Source organism: Nicotiana tomentosiformis, chromosome 7, assembly GCF_000390325.3.
Source record: "Nicotiana tomentosiformis chromosome 7, ASM39032v3, whole genome shotgun sequence".
Lineage (NCBI taxonomy): Eukaryota > Viridiplantae > Streptophyta > Magnoliopsida > Solanales > Solanaceae > Nicotiana > Nicotiana tomentosiformis.
In genome coordinates, this window is record NC_090818.1 from 76873605 (window position 1) to 76884071 (window position 10467).

Sequence of the window (10467 nt, forward strand, 5' to 3'; positions counted from 1 at the left end):
GGAAATATTAGCCACTTCGATCTATTTAGAGCTATAGCAAAATTAAACACAAATTAGGAAAGAGTTCATAGTTCCAGCTCACTTGAGCATTTTATCAAACACTAGGTGTGCATTAAGGTTTCAAGGTCCTTCTATGGTGGATTCTTTCATCCCACTACCCAAAGTTTACCCAAATGAGCTCAACAATCTTCCCACTACCCTTGATGGTATACGCATGTAAACTAAACAACTCCCACACCCAAGAATTGCTTGGCTTATTACCTATTTCAGTTAAAATCACGAAATTGAGGGATATGGAGTAGAACCTTACCTCTAGGATGAAGACCTAGTGAATTATGATGAATTATGGTAACAATAAAAAGGCTTAACTAGCCGTTAAAGCCACAGCAAATTTATTAAGAGTTTTCAAAAACATTTAAAAATTTCAAGTTGGGGATCCTCCACAACTTTCTTTACACAGAGCGGCCCTGCCGACTCACCCCAATGTATGCAAGTGGAGATGCAATCACAATACCAGGAACTCTACATAAAGCGGCCCCGCCATCTCACCCCCAATGTATACGGGTGGAGGTGTACTCACAATACCACAACACTACACAAAGCGACCCCGCTGCCTCACCCCAATATATGCGGATGGAGGTGTACTCACAATATCATAACACTACACAAAGCGGCCCCGCCGCCTTACCCCAATATACGCGGGTGGAGGTGTATTCACAATACCACAATCTAGGATCCCAAAACTATAATAGTTTGTACAAAAGAGTTCCCTTTCAAATCAAACATTTGGCACCTTTGGCCTTAGCAGTGTAAGTTCATAAGGTTTCATCATATGAGAAATAAGTGCTTAATCACATTGATTTCATACCATACCTTCATCCCACAAAGGGTATAACACAATTAAGTCACAATAGACAATCTTTAACACATGAGGGTTCGGACACGTTATGAAATCTGAGAATCAATTTACTAGCTTGAACATCCCACATCAATAGCGTTTCAAGTTCGACTACACATGATAGCATTTTACAAGGGTTCGGGAATTCCGATACTAGAAGGAGAGTTTAGCCTTGATACCTCGCTTGAGCTTCTTTAAACTCTAAACTGTTCGAGAATTCTTAGCAACTTCAATCTATTTCATAAATATAACAAATTAAACCCAAAATTTAGGAGGATGATCATGGTTCCGGCTCATTTGAGCATTTTATCAAACACTAGGTGTGCATTAAGGTTTCAAGGTCCTCCTATGGTGGATTCCATTATCCCACAACCCATTATCTACCATTTTTAGCTCAACAATCTTCCTACACCCCTTGATAACACATGCATGCAAAATGAACAACTTCCACACCCAACAATTTCCTTACTAATTACCTATTTTTAGTTGAATTTCGAAATTGAGAGTTAGGGTGTAGAATCTTACCTCTAGGATGAAGACCTAGTGAGTTTCCCTTGTTAATCTTCCAAGATTTGAGCAAGAATTGAAGAACAAATTATTGAGGAACCCTCTCCCACTCCAGAGCACTTTTTCACTCTCAAAATACCAGGTTTTTACTTAAGAAATGGTCCATAGCATCTATATAATAGAATAGGTTCGGGTTATAAAAACCAGAAAAATGAAGCTCCGGAACCCAATATGCGGTCGCATATGAGGCCGCAAAATGCTTCTGCGGTCCGCAAAAGGGGCCGCAAAATGTCCCTCCAAAACTGGGCAGCCCTGCCTGGGTATGTGGCCGTTCTGCGGTCTGCATGTCAATTCCGTGGTTGCAAAGCGGACCGCAGAATCTCCTCCCGGAATTACTCATGTCGATCATGCGATGCAATCTGCGGCCCACATAGCAATTCTACGGCCGCATAATGGACCGCACAATGGCCCACAAATTTTGCTCAAGTTCCTGCTTCACTCTGCGGTCATTCTGCCCGCAGAGTTATTTTGTGGCCGCATAGTGGACTGCAGAAATATCTTTTACTGCCAACATTTTCCTTTAACTCCCTAGCGCACTATTCTACCATCACCAAACATATTAGCCTACCTCGCCACCATGGAACCTCGAGGTTTAGGTGAAATTTTACAGGGCCTTACATCCTCCCATACTTAAGATCATTCGTCCTTGAATGAGGGTCTAAATTTGTCATTAGTACTCAACATGACCCAGCTGTTACTTCACACACTAGCAGTCCCAATTTTTGACTAACTCCCCAAATTCCCAAAATTTCCGGCAGAGTTTCCCTTGTAACTGGGCCTATCCACCTGTCAGAGAATCCTTGAAACTAATCCTAACAGCATGTGCATAATCCAACGATGCAACATAATATGAAACAACACTAATCGTGGCCTCAAAAGCAATATATTACTAGAAAGAAAATATCCCGAGCATAAACTGTACAAGTAATACATAGTTCATAGGAATTAATTTCATAGAAACTATTACATAGCTATTCAAACAAATGAGGGTACTTCCTTTTCATTTCTTCCTCGGTCTCCCAGGTGGCCACTTCTGTCACGACCCAAACCGATGGGCCGCGACGGGTACCCGGTACCTTACTCAACCGAGTACTAACATAACATATCTTTTCGTATCATACTATCATAGATAACTGAGCCGGAGAGGCTGTCGTGAGATAAGTAAAATACAACATGTAATACCAACTTATACATAAGACATACGGGCCTCTAAGACCAAAATAACCACTCGTACACTGAACATAGGCCGACAAGGCCATGCAATTTTTTACGTACATGACATCTTCCTACAAGCTTCTAAGAATATATAATTGTCATAAAGGTTGGGACAGAGCCCCGCCATACCAAACAATACACATCTAAATCGTACTGACCAAACAAGCAACTCCGGAGCAAATGAAGCGCACCAACATCTTCCGCTGAGCTGATAGCCTACTTGGAGGACTCTTGACCTGTCTATCGGGACCTGCGGGCATGAAACGCAGCGTCCCCAGGCAAAAGGGATGTCAGTACAAATAATGTACTGAGTATGTAAGGAATAAAAATCAGTAAGTAATAGACATGAGAGAAACATGGAGTAAAAGACTCGACATGTACGTCTGCATAGCTCTGTGAATCATTTCGTTTTTATAATGTCATGCATATGCATATAAATGGCATACCATGCATAGGTATATGCGTTCATAATATCATCAAGCCTCTGAGGGCATCCCATCATATCATTTCGGCCACTGTGGGCAAATCATCAGCATATACCAGCTGATCAGGTGGCGGTGCGTATATAACGCCGTAACCTTTTCCCATATCCTATATACATATAATATATGCGTATATAACGCCATCTGGTCATGGGTCAATGTACATATATAAATGCATGAAATTCATAAAAAATATATTAATAAGATTTCTCGGAATGTCATAAAAATAATATGCATGTCGGATAAACTTTATAAAATACGTATTTTTCTGAGACCCATGAACAGAAGATATAATAATAATTCACATGGGGAATCAAGAATATAGACACCCTTAATATTTCTATGAATAGAGTCATTTATAAAAATTGTGTATTTTGCTCGTTTCATTTGTATCATTTGGATCATGCCAAAAGAAAGAAGGGATAGCCTTAATATACCTGAGCCGATTCTCTTGACAATCACTCTATCATACGTCAATTGCTACAAAACACATAACGGTGGATCGAAATAGGGAAAATTCCGTATGATATTCTTGAGAAAGATTGTATCGTGCTCCATCTATCTTGGTCTTCAAAATCTTCTATGCGTGTATTAGACAAAGTATCATCAGCATCTTCTAAACTACTCATAGAGAAAGGACCTCCCGCCAAAAGAAAATGAATATTTGCAATAGAATGAAGTAAATCACGTTGCTTTCACCTATATGAGTTTTGCTGAAGCATTCTTCTTTTCATTATTAGAGATATATGTATATCCCTTAAGTAATTTAGAGGGGTTCTTTTAATTTTAGGGGGTGTGGGCCCCACTTATGTGGTGATTAAGCCACAAACTCCTCTAAATAAGCCACCACCTCCTTAAGCATATGACTAGATGGCAACTTGCTGCCAACTTTCCAAAATCCCACGTGGATGTTGCCCTCCTTATAATTATCCAACAAATCTCTCTTAAATATTTATCCACAAATCCAATAATTAACCAATTACCCACATAATTAAGAATTATCTCAAATTACTTATAATACTACTCACTTTAAACACACCTTATACACCTTACTATCATGGCCATGTGGTACGTTGTATGGTACTAGTCCATAAATACCGGGTATTTTAGCTCGAGCCGTATTTTATCCCAAAATATCAAATTTCGACGAAATTCATTTTCTTCGATTTAATTACCCTCTCAACTTCATGAATTTACTCATCACTTGATTGAAATAGCATAATGCTTATAATTTCAAAATAACATCATTCCCGAATTCACGTCAATTAACTTACGACGAAATTTTAACGTACAAAAATGCGGGATGTAACATCTCATTTCTGAGTTTTCATCAATTTATTTATGGCGTACTTTCACGTACGAAAATATGAGGTTTAACATCATTCCCCCCTTTGGAACATTCGTCCTCGAATGTTGACTGATGCACTTATCATTCTCATAACCCATAGCTCTTGCGAATACTTTAGTACTCCTCTTGCCATCTAGGCAACTATTCTGTGAATGAATCCCAAATGCCAGGGCATCCCGCCCTTTTGGCCTCTTTCTCACACCACGACTCGTGGTCGGAATCATTCCAATCTTGTAACTGTTGCTATCTTTTATCATGCACCCTGTACGACTCTAACTTTGTAAGTGCGCCTATGCGACTCTTCTCTCTTTTTTCCTCCAGCTTTTAGCCAATCCCTAGGCCTCATTTTGTGAACATATACAGAGCTTAATAAGATGTCCCTCTGGGCATCTATAAGTACAATGAAGTTCTTCACTCGATACTTTATTGAATTTACGAATATTGTTATATCTTATTTCATAGACCCAGTTATCCATTCGTATGACTTTAATGCATCTAGGTAGGTCATACTATATCATAACTCTTACTTCGATTCATCATTACTGAGGTCTGCTATCAAACTCGAGGTTACTCTTATTGCTTATCCTATAGGTATAAATCTGAGTCTTTTAACGCTTCTTCATTACTATACATCTTAAGACTGATGGCCTAATCTCATCTCATACTTTTTGACTTTTGTCCATCCATTGTTGATTCACCTCTATATTAATCTACAATTACCACTGATAACTTGAAACTTCTTATGTAATCACTAGGGCCCATGTTGCATCGAGGAACATTTGAAGTGATTATATGTCATGCCCCGAACCTGGGGGCGATACGATACTATATTTCCATAACCATATTTCATAGCATCCCAATGTGATTTTCCTCACGTGAGTATTTTAATCCTGTACAATTTATGAAATCATTACTCAATCGAAGGCCCAAACGTCATCCTTCATTTATCACAATTATACCCTCATTCTACTGCCAGGGCAGCATTCCATCTCTTCTAAATTCTACTAGTCTCAGACTCCTTTGAGTTCACTCAGGATATACTAAGCTTTCTATAACTTAGAGAGACCATTAGCTCCCTTGTTTTCATGGGCTTAATCCTGAGGACTTATCCATTCTCGTCACCTTCTTACTCGTCCTTTCTTATCCTTACTCCTGCTTTCCTAAAACCTTGTCTCTTTACTATACTTTAGCTTGCGACCTATACGTATCTATTTATACTACTCGCAACCTTCTTTCAACTTGCTTGCACCATAGATTTCCTTATGTCATCCTGGAACATCAAGCGAGACATCACATCATCTCTCACTCTTCTTTACTCTCTTAATTATACCTCTCGATAGTTAGAAACCATAGGTTGGGAGATATGCCACTGACGACGCCGCTACCATTCCTAGATACTGAATCCCAGTGCTTCTAACCTTCTATCTATAGTATGGATTATTCGCAATCTTCTGCATTTGAATATCTCATACGTTATTCACCTTTACCTTACTTACCTTAAAATCTCGCATCACGTCTTCTATCTCTTTCATGACCTTGCTTTAACACAGGTATAAATCACATCCACAACTTGAAGCTCTATTATAATACTTGCACCTTTGGTGCATACAAAATCTGGTGGGAGCTTCATACTGACTTCTTATGAGGCTTGGCTCTTCTAACTGGCTTTATCATAGAGCTGTTATAGAATATGGCTACTGTACTATCTCTCTTGTACCTTTGATATTAAGAGTGATTCTGCAGTGTCCTCAATCACGATTTTTATAATTTTCTGGGTCCAATAATCAGACTCCTGATTTACTTAGTTGATGTAACTCTTTAGTTTCCTCTTCCCTCCGACCAACCTTTATGTAAGCTTAAGATGTCTTCCGATCTGTGGCTTTTGGTATTACTTATTACTTTATCCCTTCATGGATGCTATGGAATATCCATGATACAATCTTCTAATAATTCAATCATTTGTCTATGACCTGGGCTCAACTCTTTCTTTTAACTTATACCGGAGTCTTCTACGGATGTATGATTGTTAGCATATATGCTGCATAGATAATACTCCGAACTCTTAAGTGCATTCATAATGTAACTAGCTTTGGATCATTGGTCGAATAATTTCTTTCGTTCCTTCTAAGCCTTTTTTAAACGTAAGCTATTACTTTTCCTGGTCTTTCTACCCCCTTGTTGCGTGCATACTTAGCTTATCTTAGTTTCCACGTATGCCAGAGTTTTCTTGCAACTCATATGATCTCGAATATTACTTTTAATTTTACTCTCCGTTCATTAGCCACGGTAGGTGCCACTTTCTTTTGGAGTGCATATAATTTTGTAGTGAGACTGTTGTTACAAGACCATTTCCTTTTTAGGTCACTATGCTTAGGTTGAAGCTCTTTTCCTTATTCCCTCAGCTAGTCTTTTATTGTAGTACTTAGAGAAGATCCTCTGACTCTTGTAAAGCTGAGAGCTTATCACATCGTATACCCGATGGAATTTTTGATGTCCTTCCTCGCCTATAATTATCCGTAGTTACTTACCTCCACGCTCTTGTGCTTGTAGGGTTGCTCCTGAACTGATATTTTTGACTGTCTTCCCAGAGGTACTCTCTTTAATTTCTGTAACACTCATACGGTACCTTTAGTTACCCTAACTCCTATCTGGAAAACAAAATTCAACAACTGTGATCTCGCATCTGCGAGACTGAGTTCCCTATGCTGGGGTTCAATACATTTATCTTGCACGATTTGTTGATTTATTTGTATCCTCTTGTCTAGCCATAACTAGACTCTTCCTGAATCAACTGCTAATTATTCGTTGGTCCATTCTCATATCTATATTCCGCGTAATCTTCTAGGGTTATCTCCTTTGTCTTAGCTTACGTCTCGCACGTGCTCCTTATCTATCAATAACATCTCAGGCAGGAACCCTTACTTCCTCTCTTTGACGTCGTGCTTGCATAATATTCTGGAATCGTAGCACATCTGTAGGATTTGAATAAGTGCAATCTCATCCCCTTTTCATTTTTGGCGCACTCTTCCTTTACCATTCCATAGTTACTAGAATTACTTAATTCCGACTTAATGCCGCGTAACTCCATATTCCCCCCTTTAGGGGAGCACTAAGATTTAGTGCTACGATGATCTACGTATAGATGTTTTACCTTCTCATCTTTGGAATTTTTCACATCATCGATGATCCTTACTCGCCTTGCGGTAATCCTTTTGTACCAAGGATAACAAAATTCCTTACTCGCGATGGTGACACTTAGTGTAACTGGCACATACGGTCCCTTAAGCTTAACTTTGCCCACATTGCTTGTTTTAGGGAAGCGTCTTCCTGAATAACCATTCTCTGAATTTCTCATGAATCTTCTTCTGTGGTCCATTCTATTATCGCGGAATGCAATATGAAGTTCTCATGATGCCAACCATCATCAAATCACTCAGTCCTTAATTCATATTTAGTTTATCTTGTTTACCAGTCCATATTGATTTCTATTACTTAGTGATCTAACTTTTTCTTCTGATAATCACGTTAGCGTCACGAACTTATTTCTCGAAATGAGGATACGACTTTATGGCCTATACTATTTTTTCGTCTCAAGGCCGATCACCTTTCGTCTTTTCCTTCACTTGACTATAGACTCTGTAATCTTGTCAATTTTTTGACCTACTGTTGTCTTCCATGTATCACATCTTACTCATAATGCTTCATTAACTCCCTTCTTATTTCCCGCTAACATCTAGGTCTATTACTTTATTCTGAAAACTCGAACAAGACATTCTTTTGCTTTTTAGCTCCCCTTGCTCCATCCATTGGCTCTTCGAATTACCTAACATTCTTTCTCTACTAGGGACGAGAGCCACATTAAGGTAATATTTATCCCTTCAAGGCTTCCAGTGCTTATCTTTATAGTACTCATATCTAGCTGTACTATTTTAGAGTGCACCATCTAGGTGTCTCACAAGGAGATCTATTAGTACATTTGGAATATCCTTCGAAAATGTCAACTAACGCAAACATTCCATCCACCCTTTTTAGGTCACTCTAACCCCAACCGGATCCTGATATCCGTCCTTCTCTTATACTACTTCTGTTAGCTTCCATGTGGCATAAATGAGATGGGTGTGGCCAATTGTACATACCTCTGCTACCGCTGAAGGTAACTCAAAATGTTTATATCTCCCTTCCTGAATGGTAAATAATGATAATCTTTATTAACTGGGTACCTCGTACTCTTCTTCACCTTGCTTCTTTTACTTGCTGAAACTTATGTCCACCTTCCGATTCTGTTATTCCTTTTTACCGTAAGAGTGGATAAGTATTCTTGCCTTAATACTCCTTATGAACCTTACACCTTCTAGTACACGCATGGTCTGCTGAAGACCTCACATTTACTTATCATAAGCATGATGCAAAATCGAGTTCTTCTGACTCAACACTTCCGCAGCTATATCTCTTACCGACCATCTTTCTGAATGTAGGCATCATTGTATTACGAATAAGATAGAGTTTAGGAAATTGAGTTCTTACAACTGAGCTCAACCACACGATCTAGAGTAAGAAAAAAGAGTGATAGTCCTAAATGCCCTGTAGCCTCCTGTTCATAAGTGTGGTGCACAACACACCCATAAACAAGACTCTACTAGACACGGCTTGTAGACTCCCTAGGACAGAACTGCTCTGATACCACTTTTGTCACGACCCAAACCGATGGGCCGCGACGGGTACCCGGTACCTTACTCAACCGAGTACCAACATAACATATCTTTTTGTATCATACTATCATAGATAACTGAGTCGGAGAGGCTGCCGTGACATAAGTAGAATACAACATGTAATACCAACTTATAAATAAGACATATGGGCCTCTAAGACCAAAATAACCACTCGTGCACTGAACATAGGCCGACAAGGCCATGCAATCTTTTACGTTTATGACATCCGTCTACAAGCCTCTAAGAATACATAATTGTCATAAAGGTTGGGACAGAGCCACGCCATACCAAATAATACACATCTAAATCGTACTGACCAAACAAGCAACTCCGGAGCAAATGAAGCGCACCAACATCTTCCGCTGAGCTGATAGCCTACTTGGAGGACTCTCGACCTGTCTATCGGGACCTGCAGGCATGAAACACAGCATCCCCAGGCAAAAGAGACGTCAGTATAAATAATGTACCGAGTATGTAAGGAATAACAATCAGTAATAATAGATATGAGAGAAACATGGAGTAAAAGACTAGACATGTGCGTCTGCATAGCTCTGTGAATCATTTCGTTTTTATAATGTCATGCATATATATATAAATGTCATACCATGCATAGGTATATGCGTTCATAACATCATCAAGCCTCTGAGGGCATCCCATCATATCATTTCGGCCATTGTGGGCAAATCATCAACGTATACCAGCTGATCAGGTGGCGGTGCGTATATAACGCCGTAACCTTTTCCCATATCCTATATACATATAATATACGCGTATATAACGCCATCTGGTCATGGGTCAATGTATATATATAAATGCATGAAATGCATAAAAAATATGTTAATAAGATTTCTCGGAATGTCATAAAAATAATATGCATGTCGGATAAACTTTATCATATACGTATTTTTCTGAGACCCATGAACAGAAGATATAATAATAATTCACATAGGGAATCAAGAATATAGACACCCTTAGTATTTCTATGAATAGAGTCATTTATGAAAGTTATGTATTTTGCTCGTTTCATTTGTATCATTTGGACCATGCCAAAAGAAAGAAGGGATAGCCTTAACATACCTGAGTCGTTTCTCTAGACAATCACTCTATCACACGTCAATTGCGACAAAACACATAACGGCGGAACGAAGTAGGGAAAAATCCGTATGATATTCTTGAGAAAGATTGTACCGTGCTCCATCTATCTTGGTCTTCAAAATCTTCTGTGCGTGTATTAGAGAAAGTATTATC